A 5,000-nucleotide genomic window follows, 5' to 3' on the forward strand; every position below is an offset into this window, starting at 1 on the left:
GAATGTGCCAACAAGTAGACAATCATGGCAATGAAATGGAGAATTCCCTGCAGTGCAAGGCAGTAAATCACAAATATAGTCACTCGCTTTGTCTGTTAGTTTACTCGAAATTTAAAGATCAGTTTTTGATTTCGTTTACTGAATCATTACACTGAAATAGAATTGTATAAAGATTTGCTAAATACTATTTTAAAACTTGTCAATTGAGTCGCTAAACTGAATAAAACTGATTTTTTTTAATTTTTCTCCTAACTCATTAGTCAGAATCGGCTCGTTAGTATAAGGGTATGATTCTCGCTTTGGGTGCGAGAGGTCTCGGGTTCAAATCCCGGACGAGCCCATAATTTTACCAAACTTAGAAAAATGGCTGCTGAAGATTCGACTTGCATCAATAAGGCAACCTTTGCACACTTTTAGAAAAGAGATATTTATAAATTATTTTCCGACAATCCATACGTTTATGGAGCGTATGTCTGGCTCGTTGGTCTAGGGGCATGATTCTCGCTTAGGGTGCGAGAGGTCCTGGGTTCAACTCCCGGACGAGCCCGTAATTTTTAACATATTGCATTATGATGCCTGCATTTCAATTCAAGTTATGAAATTCGACAGAAAAACAATAATAGAAATTCTCACAATTATACTGACCGGGGATTTTGCGACCACATCGGAATGTGCCAACAAGTAGACAATCATGGCAATGAAATGGAGAATTCCCTGCAGTGCAAGGCAGTAAATCACAAATATAGTCACTCGCTTTGGCTGTTAGTTTACTCGAAATTTAAAGATCAGTTTTTGATTTCGTTTACTGAATCATTACCCTGAAATGGAATTGTATAAAGATTTGCTAAATACTGTTTTAAAACTTGTCAATTGAGTCGCAAATCTGAATAAAACTGATTTTTTTTAATTTCTCTCCTAACTTATTAGTCAAAATCGGCTCGTTGGTCTAGGGGTATGATTCTCGCTTTGGGTGCGAGAGGTCTCGGCTTCAAATCCCGGACGAGCCCACATTTTTTAACATATTGCATTATGATGCCTGCATTTCAATTCAAGTTATGAAATTCGACAGAAAAACAATAATAGAAATTCTCACAATTATACTGACCGGGGATTTTGCGACCACATCGGAATGTGCCAACAAGTAGACAATCATGGCAATGAAATGGAGAATTCCCTGCAGTGCAAGGCAGTAAATCACAAATATAGTCACTCGTTTTGTCTGTTAGTTTACTCGAAATTTAAAGATCAGTTTTTGATTTCGTTTACTGAATCATTACACTGAAATAGAATTGTATAAAGATTTGCTAAATACTATTTTAACACTTGTCAATTGAGTCGCAAAACTGAATAAAACTGATTTTTTTTAATTTCTCACCTAACTCATTAGTCAGAATCGGCTCGTTAGTATAAGGGTATTTTTCTCGCTTTGGGTGCGAGAGGTCTCGGGTTCAAATCCCTGACGAGCCCATAATTTTACCAAAGTTAGAAAAATGGCTGCTGAAGATTCGACTAGCATCAATAAGGCAACCTTTGAACACATTTAGAAAAGAGATATTTATAAATTATTTTCCGACAATCCATACGTTTGTGGAGCGTATGTCTGGCTCGTTGGTCTAGGGGCATGATTCTCGCTTAGGGTGCGAGAGGTCCTGGGTTCAACTCCCGGACGAGCCCGTAATTTTTAACATATTGCATTATGATGCCTGCATTTCAATTCAAGTTATGAAATTCGACAGAAAAACAATAATAGAAATTCTCACAATTATACTGACCGGTGATTTTGCGACCACATCGGAATGTGCCAACAAGTAGACAATCATGGCAATGAAATGGAGAATTTCCTGCAGTGCAAGGCAGTAAATCACAAATATAGTCACTCGCTTCGTCTGTTAGTTTACTCGAAATTTAAAGATCAGTTTTTGATTTCGTTTACTGAATCATTACACTGAAATAGAATTGTATAAAGATTTGCTAAATACTATTTTAAAACTTGTCAATTGAGTCGCAAAACTGAATAAAACTGATTTTTTTAAATTTTTCTCCTAACTCATTAGTCAGAATCGGCTCGTTAGTATAAGGGTATGATTCTCGCTTTGGGTGCGAGAGGTCTCGGGTTCAAATCCCGGACGAGCCCATAATTTTACCAAACTTAGAAAAATGGCTGCTGAAGATTCGACTTGCATCAATAAGGCAACCTTTGCACACTTTTAGAAAAGAGATATTTATAAATTATTTTCCGACAATCCATACGTTTGTGGAGCGTATGTCTGGCTCGTTGGTCTAGGGGCATGATTCTCGCTTAGGGTGCGAGAGGTCCTGGGTTCAACTCCCGGACGAGCCCGTAATTTTTAACATATTGCATTATGATGCCTGCATTTCAATTCAAGTTATGAAATTCGACAGAAAAACAATAATAGAAATTCTCACAATTATACTGACCGGGGATTTTGCGACCACATCGGAATGTGCCAACAAGTAGACAATCATGGCAATGAAATGGAGAATTCCCTGCAGTGCAAGGCAGTAAATCACAAATATAGTCACTCGCTTTGGCTGTTAGTTTACTCGAAATTTAAAGATCAGTTTTTGATTTCGTTTACTGAATCATTACCCTGAAATGGAATTGTATAAAGATTTGCTAAATACTATTTTAAAACTTGTCAATTGAGTCGCAAAACTGAATAAAACTGATTTTTTTAATTTCTCTCTAACTCATTAGTCAGAATCGGCTCGTTGGTCTAGGAGTGTAATTCTCGCTTTGGGTGCGCGAGGTCTCGGGTTCAAATCCCGGACGAGCCCACAATTTTACCAAAATTAGAAAGATGGCTGCTGAAGATTCGACTAGCATCAATAAGGCAACCTTTGAAAACATTTAGAAAAGAGATATTTATAAATTATTTTCCGACAATCCATACGATTGTTGAATGTATGTCTGGCTCGTTGGTCTAGGGGCATGATTCTCGCTTAGGATGCGAGAGGTCCCGGGTTCAACTCCCGGTCGAGCCCATATTTTTTAACATATTTCATTATGATGCATGCATTTCAATTTAAGTTATGAAATTCAACAGAAAATCAATAATAAAAACTCTCGCAATTATACTGACCGGGGATTTTGCGACCACATCTGAATGTGCCAACAAGTAGACAATCATGGCAATGAAATGGAGAATTCCCTGCAGTGCAAGGCAGTAAATCACAAATATAGTCACTCGCTTTGTCTGTTAGTTTACTCGAAATTTAAAGATCAGTTTTTGATTTCGTTTACTGAATCATTAAACTGAAATAGAATTGTATAAAGATTTGCTAAATACTATTTTAACACTTGTCAATTGAGTCGCTAAACTGAATAAAACTGATTTTTTTTAATTTTTCTCCTAACTCATTAGTCAGAATCGGCTCGTTAGTATAAGGGTATGATTCTCGCTTTGGGTGCGAGAGGTCTCGGGTTCAAATCCCGGACGAGCCCATAATTTTACCAAACTTAGAAAAATGGCTGCTGAAGATTCGACTTGCATCAATAAGGCAACCTTTGCACACTCTTAGAAAAGAGATATTTATAAATTATTTTCCGACAATCCATACGTTTATGGAGCGTATGTCTGGCTCGTTGGTCTAGGGGCATGATTCTCGCTTAGGGTGCGAGAGGTCCTGGGTTCAACTCCCGGACGAGCCCGTAATTTTTAACATATTGCATTATGATGCCTGCATTTCAATTCAAGTTATGAAATTCGACAGAAAAACAATAATAGAAATTCTCACAATTATACTGACCGGGGATTTTGCGACCACATCGGAATGTGCCAACAAGTAGACAATCATGGCAATGAAATGGAGAATTCCCTGCAGTGCAAGGCAGTAAATCACAAATATAGTCACTCGCTTTGGCTGTTAGTTTACTCGAAATTTAAAGATCAGTTTTTGATTTCGTTTACTGAATCATTACCCTGAAATGGAATTGTATAAAGATTTGCTAAATACTGTTTTAAAACTTGTCAATTGAGTCGCAAATCTGAATAAAACTGATTTTTTTTAATTTCTCTCCTAACTTATTAGTCAAAATCGGCTCGTTGGTCTAGGGGTATGATTCTCGCTTTGGGTGCGAGAGGTCTCGGCTTCAAATCCCGGACGAGCCCATAATTTTACCAAAGTTAGAAAAATGGCTGCTGAAGATTCGACTTGCATCAATAAGGCAACCTTTGAACACTTTTAGAAAAGAGATATTTATAAATTATTTTCCGACCTATACATACGTTTGTTGAATGTATGTCTGGCTCGTTGGTCTAAGGGCATGATTCTCGCTTAAGATGCGAGAGGTCCCGGGTTCAACTCCCGGACGAGCCCATATTTTTTAACATATTGCATTATGATGCCTGCATTTCAATTCAAGTTATGAAATTCGACAGAAAAACAAAAATAGAAATTCTCACAATTATACTGACCGGGGATTTTGCGACCACATCGGAATGTGCCAACAAGTAGACAATCATGGCAATGAAATGGAGAATTCCCTGCAGTGCAAGGCAGTAAATCACAAATATAGTCACTCGCTTTGGCTGTTAGTTTGCTCGAAATTTAAAGATCAGTTTTTGATTTCGTTTACTGAATCATTACCCTGAAATGGAATTGTATAAAGATTTGCTAACTACTATTTTAAAACTTGTCAATTGAGTCGCAAAACTGAACAAAACTGATTTTTTTTAATTTTTCTTAACTCATTAGTCAGAATCGGCTCGTTGGTCTAGGGGTATGATTCTCTCTTTGGGTGCGAGAGGTCTCGGGTTCAAATCCCGGACGAGCCCACATTTTTTAACATATTGCATTATGATGCCTGCATTTCAATTCAAGTTATGAAATTCGACAGAAAAACAATAATAGAAATTCTCACAATTATACTGACCTTGGATTTTGCGACCACATCGGAATGTGCCACCAAGTAGACAATAATGGCAATGAAATGGAGAATTCCCTGCAGTGCAAGGCAGTAAATCACAAATATGGTC

General features: G+C 37.4%; 6 non-coding genes across 6 annotated transcripts; all 6 read left to right on the forward strand.

Annotated features, from left to right (window-relative positions):
- The first annotated feature begins 475 nt into the window (after positions 1–475).
- Positions 476–547, forward strand: TRNAP-AGG (transfer RNA proline (anticodon AGG)). Its single transcript has one exon. It is a non-coding gene; the product is annotated as a tRNA-Pro (tRNA).
- A 1,055-nt stretch (positions 548–1,602) lies between these two features.
- Positions 1,603–1,674, forward strand: TRNAP-AGG (transfer RNA proline (anticodon AGG)). Its single transcript has one exon. It is a non-coding gene; the product is annotated as a tRNA-Pro (tRNA).
- Positions 1,675–2,269: 595 nt separating this feature from the next.
- On the forward strand, positions 2,270–2,341 carry TRNAP-AGG (transfer RNA proline (anticodon AGG)). The gene has a single exon. It is a non-coding gene; the product is annotated as a tRNA-Pro (tRNA).
- Positions 2,342–2,934: 593 nt separating this feature from the next.
- Positions 2,935–3,006, forward strand: TRNAP-AGG (transfer RNA proline (anticodon AGG)). Its single transcript has one exon. It is a non-coding gene; the product is annotated as a tRNA-Pro (tRNA).
- Positions 3,007–3,601: 595 nt separating this feature from the next.
- Positions 3,602–3,673, forward strand: TRNAP-AGG (transfer RNA proline (anticodon AGG)). The gene has a single exon. It is a non-coding gene; the product is annotated as a tRNA-Pro (tRNA).
- Positions 3,674–4,269: 596 nt separating this feature from the next.
- TRNAL-AAG (transfer RNA leucine (anticodon AAG)) lies at positions 4,270–4,341 on the forward strand. Its single transcript has one exon. It is a non-coding gene; the product is annotated as a tRNA-Leu (tRNA).
- The last annotated feature ends 659 nt before the right edge of the window (positions 4,342–5,000 follow it).

This window comes from Saccoglossus kowalevskii, chromosome 22, assembly GCF_978046115.1.
Source record: "Saccoglossus kowalevskii chromosome 22, keSacKowa6.1, whole genome shotgun sequence".
NCBI lineage: Eukaryota > Metazoa > Hemichordata > Enteropneusta > Harrimaniidae > Saccoglossus > Saccoglossus kowalevskii.